Source organism: Limulus polyphemus, unplaced genomic scaffold (assembly GCF_000517525.1).
Source record: "Limulus polyphemus unplaced genomic scaffold, Limulus_polyphemus-2.1.2 Scaffold1161, whole genome shotgun sequence".
In the NCBI taxonomy this organism is placed as follows: Eukaryota; Metazoa; Arthropoda; class Merostomata; order Xiphosura; family Limulidae; genus Limulus; species Limulus polyphemus.
The window spans coordinates 288613-298641 of record NW_013666771.1 but is presented as its reverse complement, the minus strand read 5'-3'; the positions used below and the strand labels follow the sequence as shown (position 1 = coordinate 298641).

The following is a 10029-nucleotide window of genomic DNA, read 5'->3' as shown; positions in this document are numbered from 1 at the left end:
CACACACACACACACACATTATTTCGTCACCTTGTGAGCGTCTTATTTATATTCCAGAAAAACATATATCTAGTAAATGCTAGGGCATTCACGAAGGAACAGGATACTTCTAGAAAATAGGTCACGTGACCTCGCTGACGCAACAGTAATATACTACACTTTTTTATACAGAGTAATGCAGATTCCTACGATGTAATATCTTACTTCTTTGAATTTGAGTCGTACAACACATTCTACAGTTACAAAATATATTAAATGTTCAAGAGGTTTTCGCTAATATGGAGTCGATTGATCGCTGTTTGATGTTGAAATTCCTTCCAAATTTAAATTAAAACCCAAAAAAGCACTTTCTAAAATTTAGTTATTCACACCACACGGCATAAAAACGTCAACACTTAAAAGTTTGTTAGGCTGTTGTTGTTGTTTTCAGCGCCAAGCTACACAACGAACTATCTGCGCTCTATCCACCACGAGAAATCAAACCGCTGATTTCTTTGTTATAAGCTCGTGTTTTCACCACTGACCCAACGCAGAACTAGTTCGTTTGGAAGAGGTTAATTAGCGTTTTTCAACTCTATATTGTATGCTTTGCTGACCACTAAAAGGATTTGAGAATTAACTTTAATGATCTTATAGGTATTAGCACACCATCTAGTTGCCGTAAAAATCATAATGATCAGTACAAATCTACTCCAACCTAATAGCCAACGTGAATATTTTCATTCCACAAAAGATGCCTGTGTTTTTTTATTTTAAAACGTTTTCCATATTCTCAATTGTTACATATTTAAAGCAATAAAATTTATATGATAAGTCCTCAATTTTCAGGAGAAAAGTGTGAGCAGTTATTAAATATAGCTGTCATGATAACGAGACAGCGTAGTAATAGTTTTATACATATTATGAATTTGAACGTGGAGCATTCAAAAACAAATACAGTTAGGAAAATTATGATAAAAATATGCTCTAGATAGTCCATTCAAAGGATAAAAAAGATATTATTTAAATAAAAAATCATTTTTGTGGGAGCTCTTCTATTATAAAACACAAATAACAATAACATTTCTTCACTTCCAAAAGGACTGAGAAATATTTGTAGATACTATAGAAACATTGGCTGCTTTAGTTGAAAATGCCCCTCTTCCCTGGTGTCTCAGCATTAAACGTGCAGGCTTACAATGCTAAAACTCGGGATTCGATACCATTGATGGGCACAGCGTATATAGCCCAAACTTACTTGAAAAGAATAAGAACAGCTTTGACCGATATTACTAAAATACATCAAACCACTGTAGATGTATATTAATCATCACAAACATTTCATTTGCGGAATTTTAGTAAAAGATATTTTTGTTCTTTAAATATTTTTCTCGGATTACAAGATACAAATCCTCACCCCCCCCCCCCTTCGATTATTTTTTCCTGGCTACTGCATTGAGTAGAGTAGAGTATAAATTTACTGAAATAAAGTAAAACATAAGGAACCATGTTGAACAAAAAAATTTTGATACATCAACGTATGTGAGCGTTATGTCTTATATACTAGAGGTTTTTAACGAATTGAGACCTTAAGGATCGTTCTCTGAATCGTTTAAGCTAAAGATAATTAAACTTTGGTTTTCTATTAACCTTAATGAACTTTATGAAGAACAACACACTTTAAAAATAAAAATTATTTTCATTAAAATAATTCTGGACTTTTTTCAGAAAAAGTTTATTTGTTGAGCTTTTATTCTACCAAAAAAATATATTATATTGCTGTTGCACGGTCACTTTAGTATATACCTGCCTGTAATAAAGCCACAAACATTAGGTTAGGTATTGAACGTTCAAAAAATACATCAATAGAAAACTTATATCCAAAAAAAGAGAACAATTTGGGCTTTGATTACTATGATATTAATGATTATCTAATCAAAGTCTATTTGTGAAGGCCTTAATGATTCTAGTTGACCTATTGTATATCCGAGTATTCTCCCATATATGTAGACTAAATTTTGAAAACTATCTATAGAATTAAAAAGGTAGATAAATGCTGGGCTTTATAAGTAATGCTATTGCTGTTTTGACCTTTCTTTTTTCCCGTAGCACGTAAACTTTTCATACTATATTATGGTTCCCCTATTACATCACCGACCTCATCGTTCAGTTCAACCCTCATTTTCGGCAATAAGACGATAAAATTGAAATTTCTGCCAAACTCAAACCGTTCGTTAAATTGTTTATTAATTTAAACTCGATACTTGGGGGGTCATCTGAGTTCCTCTGGCTGATATATATATCTGAATATCCTATGACAGTTTAAGCCTTCTTTAAGATAAGTTCAAGAATAATCTTCTTAATAGCTATCATTTCTCACATAATCCTTTTTTACCCGTACTTTTTTCAATTTTGTAAAATCTAAACAAATTAAAATATAAACGAAAAGTAGTTCGTGATGTTAGAAAAACACGTGGGTTCAAGAAGTCTTGATAGAAATGAATAAAAAACCTATAGCCCGAGTGCTTTCGAAAGGTGAAAGTGCTATAAACTATAACGCCTAAAATTAGCTAGAATGATGTCTGTTTAATATCCAATCTCTAATTAATCTCTGACAGTTCAAATTAAACAGAAATACTCAAACTCAAAAAGAGTATTTTAGTGAAACTGACATTACCTAAAAATTGAAATAAAATACCAGTTTTCATAATATTCTGCAACTTTTAGATAATATTGATTTGATGTTGTTTCAAAATATAATGTTTGTTCTTCTTGAAAATTTCTAAAAATTACAGGAATTCTACGATACATCATTTAGGTTTCTTACTCGACATCATAAATGAACATTTAACCCGTCAACTACGGTCGTGATAACGTGGTGTAGACAGTGGAATGGTAATAAATAACGTGATAGTAGTGTGGCAAGTCAGTAATCTACGTAGATCCCGTTATATATATATACAATTATGATAACTTGTTGATTGAAAACGAACACGCACAATGCACACGCAATGCAATATCATAATCTTTACTTCCTTTCACCAGATGGCAGAGTAAAGGACACGGAGACATGAAAAGTTCTGTTTATTTGTTTTAGTGCAAAGCGACACAATAGGCTATTTGTGCTCTGTCCACTACTGGAATCGTACTCCGGATTTTAGCCTTGCTGAGCCATTTTGGGATCCCGTAAAAAGAAAACGAATAAAATCGAAACATAAAATGACATATTTAGAAATATTGGCAACATTCTTCACGGTACATGAGTGGTTAAGGAATGCATAAGTGAATTTTAGTTCTTACTGTATATCACTGAAAAAAAAAAACTTTCGACTAAGTTATACTCGTTTATAAGAAAGTAACCACTTTATGTGAAACCGTGATAATTGCTTTTTCTGTTTTATTTAGAAAAACACTTAAAATCTGAATTGTCGTATTTATTAACAATGTAACCTTTTTCCGAGAAGTTCATTATTTACCGTACTAATTAATGTTGAATTCATATAACAAAATTACAGTTGCCAACGACATAGCAAAACAAAAACAAATAATCTTTTGAAGACTGAGACTGCTTCTTATCATTTACTGCCCAAAAGTTTTGTTTCCTATTTAACATCTTAATCATTTAGAAATTTTACAAAACTGGTTAATAATTCATTTAGAATATTATAATCTGACCCGTTAATCATTAGACCACGTCGTATCCAATTTGGGAAGAGAATTAGCCAATCAGCTGCGTTAAATGTTATTACAACTTCGAAACCAAGGTTTCCCATGGTTGACTTTGATTGAATTTTTTATAGTGTTGTGCGATAAGAATAGGGATAATCTAGTATATAAAATTGCCTGTTGTATTAAGGGTCTGGGTTTGGCCATTTTTACTTCAATTTTTACTGGCACGTAGAGTCGAAGTATGTGACAGCAAGAACACATTTCCAAGCCATGATATACACAAGAGAGAAAAAACCATTTCACTTCAATACAGAAGATTACTGAGTGTGTGGGGCGGAGGGTGATATGTAGATATTGTAAATGTGTTTATTAACACACTATTATTACTGAACACATTTAATAGACCATGAAGTTTTATACAGTTATGACGACAACTATGTCTACGTCAGCAATTTGCCATTTTGGAACCGTTGAATACGTACGATGAAGATTTATTTTCATTCAATATTTTTATTGATTTGTACGGTCCGTATCTGGACCAGGATGTAGTGATATATCCTTTATCGTCACAATTAAACGGTCTTCAAGAGCTGTTTTTATCCTTCCGTAACTATCGAAAAACATATCTTCATTCAGGCATATTTTGAACACTTTTTTTATACATTTTCCTGCACGTATTCTGCATGTAGTTAGTAGCATCCCTGTAAAGCAGATAAAAAAAATCTCGTGAACTTGTACTAATCCTTTTTCTTAGACAAAAGCTACATACAGCAATTCTTGTTCTGTAAAAACCATACTTGGTTGGTATTTTATTCTGCAACATGTCCTCATTTAGAGGGGCAGTACAGAGACTTGTACAAATTAGTATGAATTGGGGATCGTATCTCCATTGAATGGAAAGTATCATTGACGTAGGTAATCTAAAGATTTAAGGAGACCACAGTAGGACCTAGTTCTGACCTAATAGTGCGATATCATGATTATTCTGAATTTGGTCTCTGTCTAATGCAAACGTTTTACATCCATTATAATCTTCTACCCAGACAACCAGAAGAATAAAACAAAATACAGAAGCTAATGAATCATATTGCTTGTAAGCACATATTTTGTTTATGTTACAATTCTTCTCTCTCCGTGTGTTAAATTATTCTCGTCACAACATTTACAGAAGCCGCTGCATTGCGGATACTTTCTGTCGGAAATGAGAGTACCCTAATATCACAAACAAAATATACTAAGCAATATGAAAGAACGTTGTTTCAAGGGTATTTAAGCAATGTAGACATGGTAGAGTTTTGGCTTTAATGGATACTCCTACCTGTTTCTGGAGGTGGACTTCGATCTGGAGAAGGCCTCGCATTGCAAGCGCTCAGTCCAACATTCACTACTACAGCTGGCGTGCTTACTATATGAAGTTAATTCCCTTAGCGGCGAATAATGACAAAATTCTGGTTATTTTGAAAGCCATTTTAAAGCAGATTTTCAATTGCTAACAGTCAAACTGTGCAAATTGAACTTTTTCCTTCTCATTCATACCAATACGAAAATGAATACTTGCATCAATTGTTTATCTTGCTATACAAAGACTGGGTGTACTGGAAATTTAGAAAACTTCTGGAAACCTTCAAGTGGATCTAAAATAAAAAGTAGGAAAATCTGGTGAGTGAAATTTTTCAGACTTATTTTGGAGGTGCATAATGTTTAGAATAAAGAAAAAACATTTGCCATTTTTAATTCTGGAGAAAGGTAATGTGCAAGCATATTTTATGCACATTGAGCAAATCATGCTAACAGAAAAGGCTGCAATAGATATGTTTCTTCTCGACATTTTTCCTTTTTATTTTGGCCACAAAACTACCGTTTTGTTTATTAATAAATAATAGCGAAAGAGCAAACAAGCCAAAATATGAAAAATGAAAACAATTATTCACTGAAGCTTGGCATTTTATGTTTGATGATTCTTGTGTCATGAGAAAATAACCTTGTGGTATATTAATGTTGTGTAATTTAAAGTAACAGTCACTCTAAAATGTAAACAATGTCTATACTGAGGGTGGTGTTCATAACACTTACTGAACGTGTGTGGTGTGCAATTTTGTTGTTGATAGTTAAGCTGAAGTTATTGGATTTGAGTAAGGTCAAGATGTTCAGCAAGTAAAAAATACGGAATCAATGTCTGGAAAACATCTCTACAGCATGCAGCAAGAGGCTGGCACCAGACTCATTCTTTTGGTGGATTTGAGCAAGGGCGGGATGTTCAGCGAGTAACAAACACAGATTTGGTGATAGGGAAAAATCACTTGGAAGAGGCTGATACCAGACATATTCTGCATGATTCAAATGGTGCAAAAGAGCGAGATTATTGTCTAGTCTCCTGTTACAAACGTAGTAGTACTTTGTGTTCACTTCTTCACATGGCTAAATACAAACATATAGTTCAAAATAAATAATAAAGAGTAAATCTAGATATATCATGACCTATGATATTACAAACAGCTTGGGCCAGAACATCCTCTGCTCTCTTTTCTGGACTACATGCCTTGAAAGGCTGTGACTCAACCATGCAGTGACTCCTGTAGGAGAGGGAAAAGCTCTGAAGTTTGTTCGCCAAAATATCCAAGACTTTTTGACACTCGCTTAACTGAAAGACAATGTAACCATGAGCAAAGAAACAAGACAAATGTACCACAAAATGACATACAAAAATGTATGATACAATGTGTGCGGGAGTCAATATGAATGAAATAAAACACAAGTTCTTTTGCAAAAAAAAAAGGAGCCAAGAATGAGTCTCTTCCTCCCCCCTACCCCACACACCGATCGTTCCTTGCGAAAGCGTCTCAAACAATCAACTAAAAGGGAAATTTATACAGCTTCTTTACTCTGTGTGGGGTACAATCCCACATGCTCAAATTTCAGATCTTGTAAATACGATGTGTAAACATGTCACCACCTTAAATATTGCAATGGACAGATCCACTAAATAATGATGATAATCTTGTATCCTATGTTGTTGTTTTTCTTGAGTCGTTGTCAACTTATTGGTAGGTTGTATATAAGGCTGAAGAAGGTGATTTGGGTTTGGTGACGTCATTGTATTATTTGAACTCATTTTTTTTCTGTTATAGGTGATATTTATTCTTCAATAAGCAACTTGTGGCTTAAGTATGATATAACAATGTTTCATTTATATTGAAAGAGGTTTATAATGTAATAATTTAATGCAGTTTAACTTGGACTGAATATTTGTTTATAGAAATATGGTTTTAAACGCTAAGTTATTTACACGCACCTCTACTAATAAGTCACCAAACATAGTCACGTATTAAAAACTGTCCATTAGAAATTTAAAATAGAATAGTTTATAATGAAACCAAACTTCTTCTGTTACTTAACAATCTCTGAAATTCTGGCTATTATGAATTTAATGCTTTAGATTATTTAAATAACCTATAAAAATTAATGTTGGAGTTGGTACCTAAAACTTTTCCAAGAAAGGATATTCGTGTAGCGAGAATGATAAACAAAGAACAACCAAAGGACATATTTTGAAGAATAGAAGAAGAGAGCCGTTAATGTTTACCTGGAAAGAGAAAAACTTGTACAAAAAAAAAGTCATATAGGACGGTAATAGGCTTCGAAACTATACTCCAAGCAGATATGAACCAACGCCTTCTTTCGCAAGGTGAAAGCTAAGATTACATTAGAGAACCCTCTGGCTACAAAACCATTTAAACGAAGCTGAGAATATCTCGTAGTACTATTAAAAAAAGATGAAAAGCAAGAATTTGAAGTTAATGAAGGCTCGCAGGCCTCTAGCCACATATCTACACCGATGTCTCTTTTCATTAAATTCATCAAATTCTCCTTCTGCAATTCTGATATACGTTTGGGTCTTTGGTCTGTTAAAACTCTCTAAAAAGTTCCTAAAGTTCGAATGCATTCAGAAATTTGGTGGGAAATGACCATTATAATTTACGTTTTTCTTAATTAATTTGTATATCAATATTAAAAATGCAGTTTGTTTTATTTGTTAATTTCTTCTGCAAACAAATTTTGTAAAAATTACTTTTCTAAATGAAAACTCAGTATAATTATTCATCTGTTTTTGTTTGTTTTTTCTGGAAAGGCATCGTACTCAAGAAGTTGTAATGATTTGTAATATCATTGCTAATATTGCATAGTATAGTCTGAGTAAATATATATATATATATATAATCATGTGCGGTATCGTATGAAAACATGTTTAACCAAATAAGCCAAAAGCAAATAGCTTCTCATGTTTAAGAGAGATAAATGAAAACTAGAAATCAAACTTCAGGGTGAGAGTAGGGCTTCAACCTGTTTATATGTTATTCAATTAATTGGTTAAACATAAAAGCTTATTCCTGAGATTGTATATTTATTATTTCACAAAAAAATATTTATTTCAAGTACAAATCAATTACCTATTTCTCTTGCAGTAAATTCTCGTGAAACGAAAAAAATAGCATCTCATTGGTTACGTTTGACATACCCTCACTGTGATTATTATTACACTAGTCTTACACTGCTAAATTAGGGACGGCTAGCGCAGATAGCCCTCGTGTAGCTTTGCGCGAAATTCAAACAAACAACCCTAACGCCCAAAAACCTATCATTACAAAGTATAGGTAGAGGGACGTAAAGCTGATATTTGAAGAATATCAGAGTAGTTTCTGTAAAATGGACGTCTTTGACATTAGCAGATGTTATAAAATGACGTACACGCAACTTTATATATATTTTTCATTCCGAAAAACGGGTTAAAGCTATTCAGGTTTTAAATATATAGCTGATATTGTTCGAAACTGCTGCTCTTAGATGATGGTCTTTTAACGTTGTGAGCACCTAAATTCATCATTATTGTGATGGATAAAGCTGCTCGCAACACTGAAGAGCTTTGGTCAGCGTCTGACATTTAAAGTCAAACTTTTCAAGGTTGCAATACGCCACACACAATTAGTGTTACGCTCTTAACATTGAAAGCCTTCAAGCAATTAATTTTTTGTGTAGAAATTACCGTCATATCCTTGATTTCCATATAAGACATATAAATGTCCCATTCATTGTGAGGACATTATAAACAGAACAAGTCCATAATCACTACAGCTACTGCTTGCGCGGAGCTGTACTTTTGAATACTAATCAATTTCTGTCATGCGCAACTCTTGTCGAACCAGATGAATCGATGATAGGAAAGGTTGCTAAAATGTCATTAAGTTTCTTCATGACATCAAACTAATTGTAAAGCTGGATAGCTTCATTTACCTTTCTGTAGTGAAAGAGAATGAGATGGGCGTGTCAGTAAAATCTATGTTACTGTACTAATAGTTTCATATCAGGCTATAAGCGTTATTATTATTCATGTAAAGTTTTAACGTGTAATAATATTCGATTAAAAGTTTATTTCGTGGGTCTGTGGCACATGGTTATTCGATAGTAGTGCTGTAAAGAAACACATTGTCCCATTTTTAAACCTAACTAGTTTAAAAAAAAAATATTTTTTTTTGTGTTTGAGATTAATATATTCCCTTCTAAGACTAACATATGATCTGGGGTGTGATGGGTATTTAACAACGTTGCCAAGATAAGTAATGTGTAGTCACAATCCGCTTCATTGGTGGTTTAACCTCAATTAATTCATTAAGTCACAAGACTTCTAGTTTGCATTTTGATTCATTTCCATTTAAGGTTTTCCACCAGTCTCTTTTTCCTTACATTACCTCGCTACTTATGGCCTAGGGGTTAATGTGTCGGGCCGTAGGTCGAGAGGTGTTGTTGTTGTTTGTTATTAAGCACAAAGCTGCACAAAGGGTTATCTGTGTTCTGTTCACCACGGATATCGAAACCCGGTTTTTAGTGGTATAAGTCCGCAGACATACCGCTGTGCCACTGGGGGGCATCGAAAGGTGTAAAATTCGAACATTAAGCTGGTGAGTACGCATTATATCGATGACAGTCAATCCACTATTTGGTTCGCAATAACGAAATAGGACTGGTTGTTTTTTTTATCATTAGCTATAAATAAAGATAGCTATATTTGAACCTTAGCCCGTATAAGGTGACGTTTAAGTTTTAAAATATCAAACACTCTTTCTGATCATTTAGGTAATTTTGGGGTAATTTCTTTTTCTTGTTAGTTTAGCCCTTTAAACAGCGGTTTATGATGTTAATATCTAAGAGAAACAAAAATGTAAGCATACACTTGAGTTCGATGACGAGGAACCCACTTTGAGACTAATAATGGCTGGAGACGGCTTGAATGGGTAATGAAGAAAAACTTTAATATAAGTTTAACATAACAGCACATGTACAACGTTTCATAAAAACCTTGTCGAAACGTTGTACATGTGCTGTTAT

General features: G+C 33.3%; 1 protein-coding gene across 20 annotated transcripts in view; it reads left to right on the top strand.

The window, feature by feature from the left end:
- Positions 1–10029, top strand: part of LOC106462418 — a 48782-nt gene that overhangs the window by 34548 nt on the left and 4205 nt on the right. The window lies entirely within an intron of this gene.